The sequence below is a fragment of the Pseudophryne corroboree genome, chromosome 4, assembly GCF_028390025.1.
Source record: "Pseudophryne corroboree isolate aPseCor3 chromosome 4, aPseCor3.hap2, whole genome shotgun sequence".
NCBI lineage: Eukaryota > Metazoa > Chordata > Amphibia > Anura > Myobatrachidae > Pseudophryne > Pseudophryne corroboree.
The window spans coordinates 586565167-586584238 of record NC_086447.1 but is presented as its reverse complement, the minus strand read 5'-3'; the positions used below and the strand labels follow the sequence as shown (position 1 = coordinate 586584238).

General features: G+C 42.8%; 1 long non-coding RNA gene across 2 annotated transcripts in view; it reads right to left on the bottom strand.

Moving 5' to 3' along the window:
* The window catches only part of LOC134911629 (uncharacterized), a 77198-nt gene that overhangs the window by 57651 nt on the left and 475 nt on the right, over nucleotides 1-19072 (bottom strand). For both annotated transcript variants that reach the window (XR_010176721.1, XR_010176720.1), the window contains exons 2-3: nucleotides 17941-18000; nucleotides 13566-13700 (exon numbers count right to left, since the gene is read on the bottom strand). This is a non-coding gene — a long non-coding RNA (uncharacterized LOC134911629). The remainder of the gene's footprint in view (nucleotides 1-13565; nucleotides 13701-17940; nucleotides 18001-19072) is intronic.

The following is a 19072-nucleotide window of genomic DNA, read 5'->3' as shown; positions in this document are numbered from 1 at the left end:
CCTGCAAGTTCTCCAGCGTCGCTCTCAAGGCTCCAGGCTTGCTCCAGAGATCTGTTTACCTGTGTCCTGCTGTACCTGCTTTTCCTGGTTACTTACTTGCCGCCAGAGACTTCCACTATCTCCATCTCAGTGTGTTACCAGTCTGCGGTGCTCAGTCCAGGATTCCCCTCACAGGCTCCGGATATCCTCAGCTACCCAAGCACTCCAGAGTTCACCATCTCCGATACACTTACCTTTTTACATCACCATCAGACTCACCATCGATGGTTAATCACTTCAGTATAATTCGGTATTAAGCATCCCTGTATACCCGAGTGTCTCACAGCCTCCACAGAGGAACCTGAGCAGAGGGCCGCGACCTGCCCATCAGGTGCAGCGAAGACCATATCCCCTGGCGGGGGTCACTGGCAAAAACCCCGGGCAAGTTAGACTCTGCGCCTCTGTGTAAACTTCCAGAGTGCTCCAGCATATGACTTGTCCATATCTCAAGCCACCTAACTTCTGCCTCCCTGCGCCCTCCACTGGCTCACCCAGGTCATTACCGGGAACACAATCAGACCAGCCCGTGACACTTCCGTTCCAATAATACATATATATCTGATGTTACACTCTATTATATAAATACATTATAATGTCTGGTGCTTGACATGTTTTGTCTATGTGTAATTTATGTGTTGTATGAAATATGTGTTGACTATATCTTTGTGGCTTGTCTGTGTGGATGCGTATGCTACCGTATATCCTGTGCACGCTGCGTGTATGCGCACAAACAGAGACCTCTCTGTTTGGAGTTTGTATGTGTGTGTATGTAATATTTTTGACTTCGACAATGCGGATGGTGTGCCCACAGAGCAACTGTACTGTCATATCCTCCAACATTTTACGCATAAAAATCGGTACAAATTAGAAAAGGAGTCATGGCAATGGGTAAAGGGGGCATGGCCATGCCCATTTTCCTATACTTTCGATGGAAGTTTGGAGAGGCAAAAACCATAATAAAAGGTACCTGCTAAAAAGGAGAGTATGCACTGTGTGCTAAGCACCATCCACCCACATTTAGTTACGGCCCTGATCGGGAGTGGTCTGATATACTCAATCTGAGAAATTACAGGTATTAAGGTTCACAATATAAAAATCATATAAAAGCAAGAAAATGACTGGTGGGCAGAAGAAAATCATGAATATTGACTAACCGTAGGTTGTTTACGTCTCCATGCATAAAGGCAGCCTAGTTCTGTTGCAAATTTAGAAAACCCAGAAACCCCTTTGTCCATGATGCCTGAAGAGGCACGCCATCAATCCAAGATAAAATCTATAACAGCATTGAAGTCTCATAAACAAATGACTGGAGTATCAGGGGATGTCGCAAAAAATATTGCTGCCTTTCTTAGGACTTCATATCAGAATGGTGGAGGAATATATACAGCCCTTATAAACATAGGGGTTGTTAATATACAGCAGTCGATAAAAACATATCGCCCATATGGATCTGTCTTTATTGACCTTAACATAAACAGAACTGACTTATTTATCAGCACTGAAACCCCTGAAAAGCAGAGGTATGCATTGAATGGGTACAGCTGCTCTTTTATATTTTTGTAATGGTGTGTCTAATACCTCTGTTTTTTAATTCCAATTTTTTGTATTATGTTCAGTGTAGCTGCTCATAACTTGAGCAAAAACCAAGGCCATACAAAAATATATAATATTTCACACTACAATACAGCAGCACTTTTATTTTTGTAATGGGGATTGTAATGCCTCTGTTATTTTTTTATTTACAATATTTTGTATTGTGTTAGGTGTATCCACTCATAATTTTAGCAAAATCCAAGGCCATACAAAGATATAATTATTATTTTGCACTGAAATACAATACTGTTTATACAACAAAAATAAGTGATATGTCTTTATCTGTCATTCTTTCTAATGGAAGAAATATGTAAAAACTGGATTTTAATACCTACCGGTACATCCTTTTCTCCTAGTCCGTAGAGGATGCTGGGGTCCACTACAGTACCATGGGGTATAGATGTTCCGCAGGAGCTATGGACACTTTAAGACTTTTCCAGAGTGTGAACTGGCTCCTCCCTCTATGCCCCTCCTCCAGACCTCAGTATAGGAACTGTGCCCACTGCCCAGGGAGACGGACATTTCGAGAAAAGGATTTACTTTTAAGTTAACGGTGAGATTCATACCAGCTCACACTTCAACCATGCCGCACAACATGGCATTCAACATAACACATGCCAACAGGCATGAACTATTGCAGCAACATGCTGAAAATAATTTTAACACAACACTTGTGTAACTATAATGAAATAACAACTGCAGGTGAAGTACGCACTGGGTTGGGTGCCCAGCATCCTCTACGGACTAGGAGAAAAGGATTTACCGGTAGGTATTAAAATTCAGTTTTCTCATACGTCCTAGAGGATGCTGGGGTCCACTTCAGTACCATGGGGTTATACCAAAGCTCCATTACGGGCAGGAGAGTGCGGCCAAGGTGTCAAACTTGTAAAACTTAGCAAACGTGTTTGTCCCTGACCAAGTAGCTGCTCGGCAAAGTTGTAAAGCCGAGACCCCCTGGGCAGCCGCCCAGGATGAGCCCACCTTTCTTTAGAATGGGCTTTCACCGAAGTCGGTAACGGCAATCCTGCTGTTGAGTGAGCGTGCTGAATCGTACCTCTGATCCAGCGCACAATAGTCTGCTTAGAAGCAGGACACCCAATCTTGTTGGGAGCATATAGGACAAACAGAGCCTCTGTTTTCTGTATCCGAGCTGTTCTTGCGCCATAAATTCTCAAAGCTCTGACCACATCCAGAGACTTTGAAGCATCGAAGGTGTCAGTAGCCACTGGCACCACAATAGGTTGGTTTATATGGAAAGAAGAAACCACCTTAGCCAGAAATTGCTGACGAGTTCTTAACTCAGCCCTATCTTCATGGAAAATCAAGTAAGGGCTCTTGTGAGACAAGGCCCCTAACTCAGACACCCGCCTTGCAGATGCCAAGGCCAACAGCATGACCACTTTCCAAGTGAGAAACTTCAACTCTATCTCCTGGAGAGGTTCAAACCAATCCGATTGAAGGAACTGCAACACCACGTTAGGGTCCCATGGTGCCACCGGAGGCACAAATGGAGGTTGGAGTGCAGAACCCCTTTCACGAACATCTGAACTTCTGGAAGGGAGGCCAATTGTTTCTGAAAGAAAATGGACAAGGCCAAAATCTGGACCTTTATTGAACCCAATCGTAGGCCCGCATCCACACCCGCCTGGAGAAAATGGAGAAAACGTCCTAACTGAAACTCTTTCGTTGGAGCCTTCTTGGTTTCACACCAAGACACATATTTTCTCCAAATACGGTGTTAATGTCGAGACGTTACTCCCTTCCTGGCCTGAATAAGAGCGGGAATTACTTCTTTGGGAATACCCTTTCGGGCTAGGATCTGGCGCTCAACAGCCATGCCGTCAAACGTAGCCGCAGTAAGTCTTAATACACGCACGGCACCTGCTGCAGCAGGTCCTCGCGAAGAGGCAAAGGCCGAGGATCTTCTATGAGCAACTCCTGAAGAACTGGATACGAAGCCATCTTTGGCCAGTCTGGGATAATGAGGATTGCTCGAACCCTTGTTCTTCTTATGATCTTGAGAACTTTTGGTATCAGAGGAAGTAGAGGGAAGACATACACCTACCGAAATACCCACTGGGTCACTAGTGCACCCACTGCTATTGCTTGAGGGTCTCTCGACCTGGAACAATATCTCTGAAGCTTCTTGTTGAGACGAGATGCCATCATGTCTACTTGAGGAACTCCCCAAAGACCTGTCACCTCTGCAAAGACTTCTTGGTGGAGGCCCCATTCCCCTGGATGGAGGTCGTGTCTGCTGAGGAAGTCTGCTTCCCAGTTGTCAACTCCCGGAATGAAAACTGCAGACAGAGCTGTTGCATGTCTTTCTGTGCTTTTCGTTTCACCCTGACGGTTTATGTACGCTACTGCTGTTACATTGTCCGACTGAATCTGTACGGGCTGATCTTGAAGAAGATGCACCGCTTGTAGAAGGCCATTGTAAATGGCTCTCAACTCCAGAACATTTATGTGAAGACAAGTTTCCTGACTTGACCATCTTCCTTGGAAGCTTTCCCCTTGAGTGACTGCTCCCCAGCCTCGGAGACTTGCATACGTGGTTACTAGGACCCAGTCCTGAATCCTGAAACTACGTCCCTCTAGGAGGTGAGAACTGTGTAGCCACCACAGGAGCGAAATTCTGGCTTTCGATGACAGGATTATCCTCTGATGCATGTGTAGATGGGATCCGGACCACTTGTCCAACAGGTCCCACTGGAATACTCTGGCATGGAATCGGCCAAACTGTAGGGCCTCGTAGGCCGCTACCATCTTTCCCAACAATCAAATGCATTGATGAATCGACACTCTTGTTGGTTTCAGAATTTGTTTGACCATTCTCTGGATCTCCAGAGCCTTTTTCACTGGAAGAAATACCCTCTGCATTCCTGTACTGCGAATCTCAGATAAGCTTGATGTGGAGGATAAATGGGAACATGTAAGTAGGCATCTTTTATGTCCACTGACACCATGAAGTCCCCTTCCTCTAGACTGTAAATCACTGCCCTCAGAGATTCCATCTTGAACTTGAACCTGTGCATGTAGAGATTCAGTGTTTTCAGGTTTAGAATCGGTCTGACTGAGCCGTCCGGCTTTGGAACTACGAATAGGCTTGAATAAAACCCTTCTCCTTGTTGTGACAAGGGAACCAGGACAATGACTTGATCCTGACACAATTTTTGTATTGCTACTGCAACTACCTCCCTGTCTGTGTTCGAAACTGGTAAGGCCGATTTGAAAATCGGCATGGGAGAACGTCTTGAAACTCCAGTTTCTCCAGGGACACTATTTGTAGGATCCACGGGTCCAGGCCAGATTGAACCCAGAACTGACTGAAGAGTTTTATACATGCCCCCACCGGAGCGGACTCCCACAAATGAGTCCCAGCATCATGCTGCAGATATGGCAGAAGCAGAGGTTGATTTCTGCTGCTACGATCCTGGAGACGCTGCAGACTTTTTTCCTTTTCCCCTTCCTTTACCCACAATGAAAGGGGAACCTTTACACTTTTTGTATTTATTGAGCCGAAAGGACTGCATCTGAGAGTGATGTATCTTTTTTTGCTGGCGCAGGAGCATTAGGCAAGTATGTCGACTTACCTGCGGTAGCCACAGAAACTAAGGCATCTAGCCCATCTCCAAACAAGGCCTCACCCTTATACGGGACAGCCTCCATATTCCTTTTGGAATCTGCGTCAGCATTCCATTGGCGAATCCACAATGCCCTTCGTGCTGAGATCGCCATGGTAGCGGCTCTTGATCCGAAGAGACCAATATCTTTCATTGCTTTTAGCATGTATGCAGCAGCGTCCTTGATATGACCTAACTTTAGGAGAATCTCTATCTATTGTGTCAATGTCTGATGACAAGTTTTCTGACCACTTTTCAATAGTTCTATTCACCCACGCACAGGCAATGGTTGGTCTGAGTAGTGTCCCATTGGCCGCGTAAATAGATTTCAACGTAGTCTCCAACTTAAGGTCTGCCGGCTCCTTAAGTGAAGCCGTCCCAGGTGCAGGGAGAATCACCTTTTTTGTTAAACGTGACAGGGCACTGTCCAAAATGGGGGGTGACTCCCACCTTTTCCTGTCCTCTGCAGGGAAAGGATAAGCTACCTGAATTCTTTTGGGAATCTGGAATTTATTTTCGGGATTTGCTCAGACACCCTGAAAGAGACTGTTCAGCTCATGAGAAGGAGGAAAAGTTACATTAATTTTCTTTTCTTTATAAAAGTAAGCCTTTTCCTGTGGTAAAGGAGAGGGCTCTGTAACTTCAAACACCTCCTTTATAGCAATAATCATGTATTGTATGTTTTTTGCTAACTTTGGATCTATTCCCCTGGAGTCACTAGTGTCGACACAGGAGTCAGAGTCCGTGTCGGTATCAGTTTGTACTTGTGCAAATGACCTTTTATGTGACCCAGAGGGGTCCTCTGTGGATGAAAAAGCAGAACTCTGAAAAATCACATCTTCAACAGAATTTCTCCAACTTTCTACATGAGACTCAGACTTATCCAATCTCTTACTGATATGATTCACACTATCAAGTCATTCTTTCACCCATTCAGGCTCATGGTGTGCCGGCAGCACCACCACATTACAACTCTGTGTCCCTAAAATGGCTCCCTCAGGGGAAGAGCTCCCTGCCTCAGACATGTCACACACGTGCACAAACACACCACAGACACTCCAGGGCTTATAGGGAACAGACCCACAGTAAAATATGTCAGAAAGACACAAAAGGGACTTGCCAGCTCACAACTCAGCGCCAATGTAAAAAATCGCTGTGTATCTACAGAGACCTGTAGCGCTATTATATGACAATTTAAGCACCACTTTTTACTCTGCTCCCCTTAAAATACACCCTGATACTTGAATCAGAAGTGGAGGAGGGCCAGCATGTCATGAGAAAATGGCGCTGAGCAGCACTGGCTGACTGAGGAGGAAGCCCCGCCCCCTGTAATGGCGCGTTTCCCCTCAGAAAACATGAGGGAATATTTATACTGGCGGGGGTGTAGGTTTGTGCCACAGCCCAATATGCTACCTTTTTGCCAGTCAGAGTAGGTTTTCATGCTGCCCAGGGTGCCCCCCCACCCCCCACGCCCTGCAACCCTGCTGTGCGCTGTGTAAGGATAGCATGTCCGCGTAGCGTTCCCGCACGCTGCACGGTACCTTGAGCCGTCACGATGACTGGAGGACTCTCTGGCAGATCTCCGGTAATAATACTCATGCGTCTTCTGACTTCTGGCTCTGTTAGGGGGGTGACGGCGTGCTGTGGGAGTGAGCGCATAGGTGCAGCTAGTGTTCAGTACCCTTCAGGAGCTAATGGTGTCCTGTCAGCAAGAAGTAGAGCCATGAAACTCTTTAGGAAGTTGGTTCCTACTTCTTCCCCCTAAGTCCCATGAAGCAGGGAGACTGTTGCCAGCAGACTCCCTAAAAATAAAAAAACCTAACATAAAGTCTTTTAGTCAGAGCCGGCCATAGGCATAGGCAAACTAGGCAATTGCCTAGGGCATTTGATATGCCTAGGGGCATCAGCAGCTTGTGCTGATTAAAATGATATGTGGCATGCCTATATTCTGTGTGTAGCATTTCATATGCAGATACACCCACAGTCTCACACAGTATATAGGCATGCCGCATATCAGTTTAATCAGCAGAAGCTGCTTGTGCATCCTAGTCACATAGCAATGCAAATAAGATGAATTTTCATAAAAAAAAAAAAAGGTGCCCGACGTTAGCATTGAGGCAAGATTTATGAGGACACATCTGTATCCAAGCAGAGGCAGAGGTCACAGTGTTAGTGGCAGTGTGAGTGCATGTGAGTTGGTTGGTTGTGTAGTAATGTTCGGAATATGTGTAAGGAGCATTATGTGTGTCATGTAAAAATGCATTAAAAATGTGCAACATATGTGTAGGGGGCACTATGTGTGTCATTATGTGTATAAGGGCATTAATAATGTGCGGCATATGTGTAAGGGACATTATGTGTGAAAGGGCATTAATAAAGGTTGTCATAATGTGTAAGGTGCATTATGTTTATAAAGACATTAATAATGTGTCTCATATGTGTAAAGGGCATTACGGTGCGGAATTATGTGTATAAATGCATTACTAATGTGTGGCATTACTGTATGTGTATAAGGTGCTCTACTATGTAGCGTTGCATATAGAAAGAGCACTACTGTGTCTTCTAATGTGAATAAAGAGCAATATGATGTGGTGTAATGTGAATAAGGAGCAATTCAGTGTGATGTAATGTGAATAAGGGGCTCTACTGTGAGGAGTAACGTTTATAAGGTAAAGTGATACTACTGTTGGATGTAATATGAATTATGGACACTATCGCATGATCAAATGTGAATAAAGTTGCACTACTGTGTGGCGTAATTTGATTTGGGGTTACTATTGTGTGGCCATGCCCTTTGCCAGCAAAAACACACCCCTTTTTGGGCTGTGCGCCAAATGTGCGAACTGTTCCTATTTAAAATATAGGGGATACAAACACCAAAATAAGGACTGCTATGTGTGAGGGGTGATGGTGCTGGGAAAGAGGTGCAATGTCAGAGGCGGAACCAGCGGTGGTGCTAGGGGGCACCAGCCAAAATCTTGCCTAGGGCATCATAATGATTAGGGCCGGCTCTGCTTTTAGTGAAACTCAGTAGAGCTCCACTAGAGTGCGACCAGTCTGCCTGGGCACATTTTCTAAACTGAGGTCTGGAGAAGGGGCATAGAGGGAGGAGCCAGTTCACACTCTGGAAAAGTCTTAAAGTGCCCATGGCTCCTGCCGAACCGTCTTTACCCCATGGTACTGAAGTGGACCCCAGCATCCTCTAGGATGTATGAGAAAGTAAGACTTTCACAAATGGTTTACAATTTCATAAACAATTTTTATTTAAATAAAACGTGATTTGAAAACTGTTATGGACTTAAAAATAAACATTCTATGTTAAAAATAACTATAGAAGTTCTTATTAATTCAGTCGCATTTTTTGTAATTAGGCCAAAAGAGGTTGCTGGTAGGGGAACTAGATCACTCCCAACAAGCTCAGCCTGGACGTTCCACTCTAGCAGGTAGTGATCTCTCTGTATATCACAATATCACAAATATTATGCAAGATACAGCATGCCGCAACAATGTCTGTCATAAAGTGAACGTCCATACCAAGGCACTTTAACAAACAGTGCCACCATCCCTTGAGCCACCCAAAAGCATTCTCTACCACCATTCAGGCAAAGCTGAGCCTGCGAGTAAAGTAAATCTGCTCCTGTGCTAGCTGAACCTGTTGGCTGAACCCTTTAATTAGCCACCTTGTTAAGGGGTATGTGGCATCCCTAATGATGTGCACTGGTACCGCAGCACCATCCACAAACTTGGACTTCTGCAAACAGAAACAATGTTTTTAATAAATATTATAGGCGTTACAGGTATTAAAGCCAACTTTTAGCTCTCCAACTGTTGTGAATCTACACATTCCAGCATGCCCTGCAACAGTTTTAGCATTCTCTAATCGGAAAACTGTGAATGAGCATGCTGGCAGTTTCTCAAAAGATGGAAATCCACAAGTTAACCTGCAGTACGCCGTAAAAACATTTATTACAGTAGTCCTAGGTGTATATATTGGTTACTACTGTGCAGGAGGTATATTCCAAGTATGGTAAGCAGTAGCAGCTTCCAGAGGTAAGTATTACATTAAAGAGTACCTTCGAAAATAGTACTAGACAAAATAAAATATGTAGAACTAGTACTTATGTTTACCTCACGAGAAAACAGCCAGCCATTTTGTCTCTGCTCTGCAATCTTTTATATATATATATATATATATTATATATATTAGTGATGAGCGGGTTCCGAACCCGCCCGAACTTCACCTTTTTTTTCACGGGTCCGAGCGACTCGGATCCTCCCGCCTTGCTCGGTTAACCCGAGCGCGCCCGAACGTCATCATCCCGCTGTTGGATTCTCGCGAGATTCGGATTCTATATAAGGAGCCGCGCGTCGCCGCCATTTTCACATGTGCATTGAGATTGATTATGAGAGGACGTGGCTGGCGTCCTCTCCGTTATAGTAGAAAAGACTGAGTGACTTATAATTGTGGGGAGGATTGGGGACGGGGAGCAGCTGTTAGGGAGTACAGTGCAGGGTTTTGATTATACCACCAGTGAGTTTAATCCGTTGTTTCTCTGCCTGAAAAAAAAACGCTCCACCATATCTGTGCTCACTCAGTGTGCTGCACTGCTGCATATATCTGTGCTGAGTGCACTGCTCACACTGCCTAATTGTGGGGACTGGGGAGCAGTTATAGCAGGAGTACAGTGCACAGTTTTGCTGACAGTGACCACCAGTCCAGTATACGTTTGTCTGCCTGAAAAACACTCCTGTGGTGGCTTTTTTTTTCTTCATACTAGTTTAGCAGTCTGCTGACAGTGTCCACCAGGTCCGTTATTATTATACAGTATATTATATATATATATATAGCAGTACGGTAGGCCACGGCTGTACCTACCTCTGTGTTGTCAGTGCACTCGTCGTCCATAAGTAATATAATACTATACTATAGTATCCATCCATCTACATTGTATACCTGTGGTGGCTTTTTTTTTCTTCATACTAGTTTAGCAGTCTGCTGACAGTGTCCACCAGGTCCGTTATTATTATTATACAGTATATTTTATATATATATATATATATATATATATATATATAGCAGTACGGTAGGCCACGGCTGTACCTACCTCTGTGTCGTCAGTGCACTTGTCGTCCATAAGTAATATAATACTATACTATAGTATCCAATCCATCCATCTACATTGTATACCTGTGGTGTTTTTTTTTCTCTTCATACTAGTTTAGCAGTCTGCTGACAGTGTCCACCAGGTCCGTTATTATTATTATACAGTATATTATATATATATATATATATATATATATATATAGCAGTACGGTAGGCCACGGCTGTACCTACCTCTGTGTTGTCAGTGCACTCGTCGTCCATAAGTAATATAATACTATACTATAGTATCCATCCATCTACATTGTATACCTGTGGTGGTTTTTTTTTTCTTCATACTAGTTTAGCAGTCTGCTGACAGTGTCCACCAGGTCCGTTATTATTATTATTATAATACAGTATATTATATATATATATATATATATATATATATATAGCAGTACGGTAGGCCACGGCTGTACCTACCTCTGTGTCGTCAGTGCACTCGTCGTCCATAAGTAATATAATACTATACTATCCATCCATCTACATTGTATACCTGTGGTGGTTTTTTTTCTCCTTCATACTAGTTTAGCAGTCTGCTGACAGTGTCCACCAGGTCCGTTATTATTATTATACAGTATATTATATTATATATATATATATATATATATAGCAGTACGGTAGGCCACGGCTGTACCTACCTCTGTGTCGTCAGTGCACTCGTCGTCCATAAGTAATATAATACTATACTATCCATCCATCTACATTGTATACCTGTGGTGGCTTTTTTCTTCTTCATACTAGTTTAGCAGTCTGCTGACAGTGTCCACCAGGTCCGTTATTATTATTATACAGTATATTATATATATATATATATATATATATATATAGCAGTACGGTAGGTCACGGCTGTACCTACTTCTGTGTCGTCAGTGCACTCGTCGTCCATAAGTAATATAATACTATACTATCCATCCATCTACATTGTATACCTGTGGTGGGTTTTTTTATTCTTCATACAAGTTTAGCAGTCTGCTGACAGTGTCCACCAGGTCCGTTATTATTATTATACAGTATATTATATATATATATATATATATATATATATATAGCAGTACGGTAGGCCACGGCTGTACCTACCTCTGTGTCATCAGTGCACTCGTCGTCCATACGTAATATAATACTATACTATCCATCCATCTACATTGTATACCTGTGGTGTGGTTTTTTTTCTTCATACTAGTTTAGCAGTCTGCTGACAGTGTCCATCAGGTCCGTTATTATTATTATACAGTATATTATATATATATATATATATATATATATATATATATATATAGCAGTACGGTAGGCCACGGCTGTACCTACCTCTGTGTCGTCAGTGCACTCGTCGTCCATAAGTAATATAATACTATACTATAGTATCCATCCATCTACATTGTATACCTGTGGTGGCTTTTTTTTTCTTCATACTAGTTTAGCAGTCTGCTGACAGTGTCCACCAGGTCCGTTATTATTATTATACAGTATATTATATATATATATATATATAGCAGTACGGTAGGCCACGGCTGTACCTACCTCTGTGTCGTCAGTGCACTCGTCGTCCATAAGTAATACTATACTATAGTATCCATCCATCTACAATGTATACCTGTGGTGGCTTTTTTTTTCTTCATACAAGTTTAGCAGTCTGCTGACAGTGTCCACCAGGTCCGTTATTATTATTATACAGTATATTATATATATATATATATATAGCAGTACGGTAGGCCACAGCTGTACCTACCTCTGTGTCGTCAGTGCACTCGTCGTCCATAAGTAAGATAATACTATACTATAGTATCCATCCATCTACATTGTATACCTGTGGTGGCTTTTTTTTTCTTCATACTAGTTTAGCAGTCTGCTGAGTCTGACAGTGTCCACCAGGTCCGTTATTATTATTATACAGTATATTATATATATATATATATATATATATATAGCAGTACGGTAGGCCACGGCTGTACCTACCTCTGTGTCGTCAGTGCACTCGTCGTCCATAAGTAATATAATACTATACTATAGTATCCATCCATCTACATTGTATACCTGTGGTGGCTTTTTTTTTCATTGCGTCATGTGCTGTTTGGGGAGTATTTTTTTGAAGGGCCATCCTGTCTGACACTGCAGTGCCACTCCTAGATGGGCCAGGTGTTTGTGTCGGCCACTTGGATCGCTGAGCTTAGTCACACAGCTACCTCATTGCTCCTCTTTTTTTATTTGCGTCATGTGCTGTTTGGGGAGTATTTTTTTGAAGGGCCATCCTGCGTGACACTGCAGTGACACTCCTAGATGGGCCAGGTGTTTGTGTCGGCCACTGGGGTCGCTTAGCTTAGTCACACAGCTACCTCATTGCTCCTCTTTTTTTCTTTGCGTCATGTGCTGTTTGGGGAGTATTTTTTTGAAGGGCCATCCTGCGTGACACTGCAGTGCCACTCCTAGATGGGCCAGGTGTTTGTGTCGGCCACTTGGGTCGCTGAGCTTAGTCACACAGCTACCTCATTGCGCCTCTTTTTTTCTTTGCGTCATGTGCTGTTTGGGGAGTATTTTTTTGAAGGGCCATCCTGCCTGACACTGCAGTGCCACTCCTAGATGGGCCAGGTGTTTGTGTCGGCCACTTGTGTCACTTAGCTTAGCCATCCAGCGACCTCGGTGCAAATTTTAGGACTAAAAATAATATTGTGAGGTGTGAGGTGTTCAGAATAGACTGGAAATGAGTGGAAATTATGGTTATTGAGGTTAATAATACTATGGGATCAAAATGACCCCCAAATTCTATGATTTAAGCTGTTTTTTAGGGTTTTTTGAAAAAAACACCCAAATCCAAAACACACCCGAATCCGACAAAAAAAATTCGGTGAGGTTTTGCCAAAACGCGTTCGAACCCAAAACACGGCCGCGGAACCGAACCCAAAACCAAAACACAAAACCCGAAAAATTTCCGGTGCACATCACTAATATATATATATATATATATATATATATATATATATATATATATATCAGAGATGGCCAGCACATGGGCGCCATGAGCATGACCAGGCCAGCCAATAAACACTTTGTAGAAGCTGTGGAAGAAATATACAGTATAATCCTGTTAAAATTATACAGATACAGTCCCTTTCCAGTGCGTGCAAGTCACTGTATATATCAATTTAAAAATAAAAAAAGTGGCTTACCGGTATCTATGGTCAATGACTGCTTGTAGATTAATGGAATGCCATCCCTTTCATTTATGGTAGTCCACTGGACTGTCTGTGGGAGCAATTATGGGGATGTGGGTGCCAACAATCGCCCCTGCGCACTGTGGGTAACTGCAACACAGGAATGCAGACACTGTCTCATCTAGTCTCTGCCCCTGTGGTAGGGCAATAAATCAACGATACAAGGTGTCTAGTATTGCCTTCATTTCATGCACCAAAACACACACCGTGGAGATCCTGACACCAAACAAACAGGGGATTATGTGGTACTCGCCAGGGGTGGCATACCACCACAAACTGATCACTAGTCTCCTGCTCAGAGTAATGGGCTGTTTCCAGTGGGTGGTGTGCCTGGTAAGTGCAGGGGTGAGGAGTAATTAAAAGTGCCATGTGATATCCTAAAATGTACCATCCACTGGTTCTCCATAAATGCCTCCACCGTAGCCCAGAAAACCTATCCAAGTCTTCGATCTTGAGTCCACATCGTGCAAATGACCCCCCGGTTACCCACAATATGGACGAGATGCTGAAAATTGCGTAAATAATGTCAGTGGTTAGTCTCCCTCTCCACCAAAAACTGCTCCCTTCTCCTTTTCACCTCACTCTGTGCAATTAAAAACAGCGTGAGCATCTTCCTCCCTGTGTCATTTGCTGCATAGTACAGCAATTCCACTAGAGAAATCCAGCTCTGCATGCTCAACATGTCCTCAGTAGCCATAACAGCAATGCATTATGGAAACTCCACCGAGCCCATTTATAGCCTGCCCCCACCTTTGCATGATCTCATCCTTTGAGGTGTAGCAATCCACCCCCTTTTAATGACAAAACTTTGAAAAGCTGCATTCAAAACTGAAAAAAAACCGTCTTATGTCTGATAGGGGTCAACTCTGGAATTTCCGTGTCAAAGGTTTAGTGTGAAAGGGGGTCTTGAGCAAAAACTCTGGATTTTACTGAGGTTAAAAACATGGTTCTGAGCTGGGAAATTCCCGTATTGTATGTCTGAAAATGGTATTAGCGGCCTCCAGTCAATTGAACCAGTTGTTGACTGAAAGCTTCAACTCATCATCACTTACAAAATGTTTTCTGTTTGAGCTACAGTACATGAAAATGTGAAAAATCACTTTGAGCAAGGTCTAGACTATAGGGTGGCTGATCAAAATCCCCCTCCCCAAAACTGTAATAAGTGATGAGCATCTCAGTCAATCTTTGTTAAGCACATTTGTTCATCCATTATTAAACATTTCACACAGCTTTCTCACATCACCATACACCTGCTTAATTTAATAATACATTTTGTCAGATCTCACATTCTGTGCAGTGAAGAATTGAATAACACTCTGTACTTCACATTCGGAGAGATTTTGTATAGCAACATACAACATCGGGAAAATGAACCATAACAGCACGCCACTTTCAAAGCACAAAGAAATAAATAACTGTACTTGATCCAGGGTAAGAATGTTGTATGGACCAGTCCCTGGAGAAATTTGGGTTGTTCTACAGTGGGTTAATAAAAGAGAAGGAGGATAGTAAAAAAATATAAGACTTCCTAAGTCCATGTATTAACAATGAAGGTTATTGTGGGAACTTTTTTTTTTTAAATAAACTAGTTCTCTACAAGATGGAATCAATAAGAGAGAAGAGATAGAGATTATTTTTATTAATTACTTACCTAATGAAGTTTGTGGTTAGAGTGCCATAACACACCTTGAGTGAGATTGGATATGATAAAATAAGGTTAAAAATGTGTATTCCTAGACCAACCTCGTTCACCAACTTAAAACCTATCCGCATTTTCTTGCATGGATACTTTCCAGTCCATAAGAAATGTGAGATCTTACTACAGGTTGAGTCTCCCTTATCCAAAATGCTTGGGACCAGAGGTATTTTGGATATGGGATTTTTCCGTATTTTGGAATAATTGCATACTATAATGAGATATCATGGTGATGGGACCTAAATCTAAGCACAGAATGCATTTATGTTACATATACACCTTATACACACAGCCTGAAGGCAATTTTAGCCAATATTTTATATAACTTTGTGCAGTAAACAAAGTGTGTCTACATTCACACAATTCATTTATGTTTCATATACACCTTATACACACAGCCTGAAGGTCATTTAATACAATATTTTTAATAACTTTGTGTATTAAACAAAGTTTGTGTACATTGAGTCATCAGAAAACAAAGATTTCACTATCTCATTCTCACTCAAAAAAGTCCGTATTTCGGAATATTCCGTATTTCGGAATATTTGGATATGGGATACTCAACCTGTATAAGGAGATTTAAGTGCTTTTGATATGGATGGGTCTGAAATACTCTAAACAACCTGGACAAAATATTAATTTTAACATAATTTGCTCAAACTGTCCAGGAGATAAAGGGGGGAATGAAACAGCCTGCGAGAAGCAGGAACTATGAGACTTTGGGGGTCAATCTGACCTGATCGCATGCTAGCTTTTTTTTGCAGCGCTGTGATCAGGTCAAAACTCAGCAAAACTGTGCATGCGTGTGCACCGCAATGCGCAGGTGCATCGTATGGGTACAAAGCGGATCATTGCTGGGCGATAAATTTAACAAAGAATCCATTCACACAGCTGATTGCAAGAAGATTGACAGGAAGAAGGCGTTTATGGGTGTCAGGTAGTGGTTGGAAAAACGCAGGCATGTACAAGCATTTGCATGGAGGGTGTCTGACGTCTATTTCAGGACCGGACAGGCACAAATGATCGCAGCAGCTGAGTAAGTTCAGACCTACTCAGAAACTGCACAAAACTTTTTTGTACCGCTCGGCTGCACAAGCGTTCGCACACTTGCAAAGCGAAAATACACTCCCCCATAGGCGGCAACGATCTGATCGCAGCGCTGCAAAAAATAGCTAGCGAGCTATCAACTTGGAATGACCCCCTTTGTGGGAGATCTCTCTTTTTTAAAGTCGAAATCATTTGCACAGCAAAACCGAGTTGGCTTTGTCATGTAAATGATTGCTGCTTTAAAAAAATGTGAGCCCTTGCACATAGTCTCGCACTTCCTGCCAATTCAGTTATTGAATATTTAATCTATTTCTGAATCCAGTAATGAACTACATATGTGTTTAGAGTAAGCCCATAGTGTCACATTACTGCAGTTCTCATCTGCAAACTGTGGGTCTGATCCATGTTTGTAAGGGTGGCCATCGCCATGGGTTACAGAGATTCTGCAAAGTCATGTGTAATGGCTGTATGCATTCTGTGTGCCCTGGGTAAACTGTGCTCATGGGCCCTCATTCCGAGTTGTTCGCTCGCTAGCTGCTTTTAGCAGCATTGCACACGCTAAGCCGCCGCCCTTTGGGAGTGTATCTTAGCTTAGCAGAATTGCGAACGAAAGATTAGCAGAATTGCGAATAGAAATTTCTTAGCAGTTTCTGTGTAGCTCCAGACTTACTCCTACATTGCGTTCAGTTCAGTCAGTTTCGTTCCTGGTTTGACGTCACAAACACACTCAGTGTTCGCCCAGACACTCCCCCGTTTCTCCAGCCACTCCTGCATTTTTCCCAGAAACTCCAGCGTTTTTTCGCACACTCCCATAAAACGGCCAGTTTCCGCCCAGAAACACCCACTTCCTGTCAATCACACTACGATCACCAGAACGATGAAAAATCCTCGTTATGCCGTGAGTAAAATACCTAACTTTTGTGTAAAATAACTAAGCGCATGCGCTCTGCAAGCCTTGCGCATGCGCAGTAAGCGACTAATCGCAGTATAGCGAAAATCGGCAACGAGCGAACAACTCGGAATGACCCCCATGGTTCTATGAGTAATAAACTGGATGTCACTGTGATCTGAATTATTATAGTTCTGCCAAAATGTATATTTCATGAATGTCTGTGTGATATGAATTGCTAATTTCAAAACTATGTCAATATTGTGTTAGCTACTTGCTGAACCAAGTGACGAGGTGTTAACTGAAATTCTTTTGAAGGCTTAACTGTCTTGGAAATAATGGGGCAGATGTATTGAGCCTGGAGACAACATAAGGAAGTGATAAACCAGTGATATGTGCAAGGTGATAAACAACACACCAGCCAATCAGATCCTAACTGTTAATTTACATATTGGAACTGATTGGCTGGTGCGTTATCACCTTGCACATATCACTGGTTTATCACTTCCTTATGCCTTCTCCATGTAACCCCCTTTTTCTGTATGCAGCGGATACTATCCCTGCAGGATACTAAGACTATATGTGCCTCCACCCAAGCTATAAGAATTCTATGGGGCTTGCTTGGGAAAGCCCCCTAGCTAACAATGTAGTACTGTGTTTTCCTTTAGGGTTATACTTTTTCTCAATGGGTCACTTACCATACACTGGTGTTTGTTTTCAGGAAACTACAGCGATCCCAGGGAATAAAGGTTCACCATCTGGTAAGTATAGGTAACATTTAATAGCAAATATTATGTAAATAACAGTCTTAATGTCATACCAATCACCCTCTAGCCCTTAGTACACACCTATACATAGTACCTTGCATGCAATTTCACAAAAATTACCTTGGTACTGGAAAAAACAAAAACAAATTTACCAATATAGAATGTACATGTACTTTAACCTTGAATACCCGGGTATTTCAGTATTTGGTTTAACTGCAGTAGGTAAGTTGTTGGGCACTAAAGTTTTGCATTGGTTGTAATCCTCCGCTAATAGTGAAATCCTTGTTCAGTGCTCTCATGGGATGTGAGATGACATCTGGATAGCCTCCAAGTACCTGACACTTATTAAACCTGCTGTGGTGAGGTGCTCCAATAGGGATTGTCTTCTAGCGTAAACTGTCACTCTGTAAGCATTAGATGGTGTTGAAGTCCTTATGTTACTCTCTGGAGTGTCTGCAGGATTTATGTGCTTCAACAGACTCCATGCACACCCATACTAGTAATCTCTTGGCTTTTATATGTCCTGTGCAGATAGAACAGGCACTCCCCTCTCTATCCTGCATGTATTTCTAGTCTGTACACTGGTAATACAGGGTCTCTGCTCACCTGTCCTGATAGAACTGACTGTTGATCAGTTAGCCTCCAGTTTATTAGGGTAGGTGCGGATACCTATCACCTCTCCTGAGTCAAAATTGCAGGCAGTTCCCCACGTACAGCTCAACTAATGTGGGACATGATACATTAAGTACTTATGCGGTCTCATTATGGTACTTTTCATAGAGCCGTAGCTACTCTTTTTACATACTATCCCTCCTTATATAACAGTGGCAGAATTTGCTGTAATGGCTGTCTCAGCTAATAATATATCACTTTGTAATACTGTGAAGCTTAAGGGGTATAACTCTGGCGCACTCCCCCGGCCCCTGGGCAGTCGGTTATCACTCTTGTAGTACTGAGTAGGCAGATGCAAAACAGAGTTCAGCCATACTGGGCTAAGGGGACTGGATACGATCCCTTTACTGACACAGTCTCTAGTCACCTCTCTCAGGCAGGGCAACCCAGA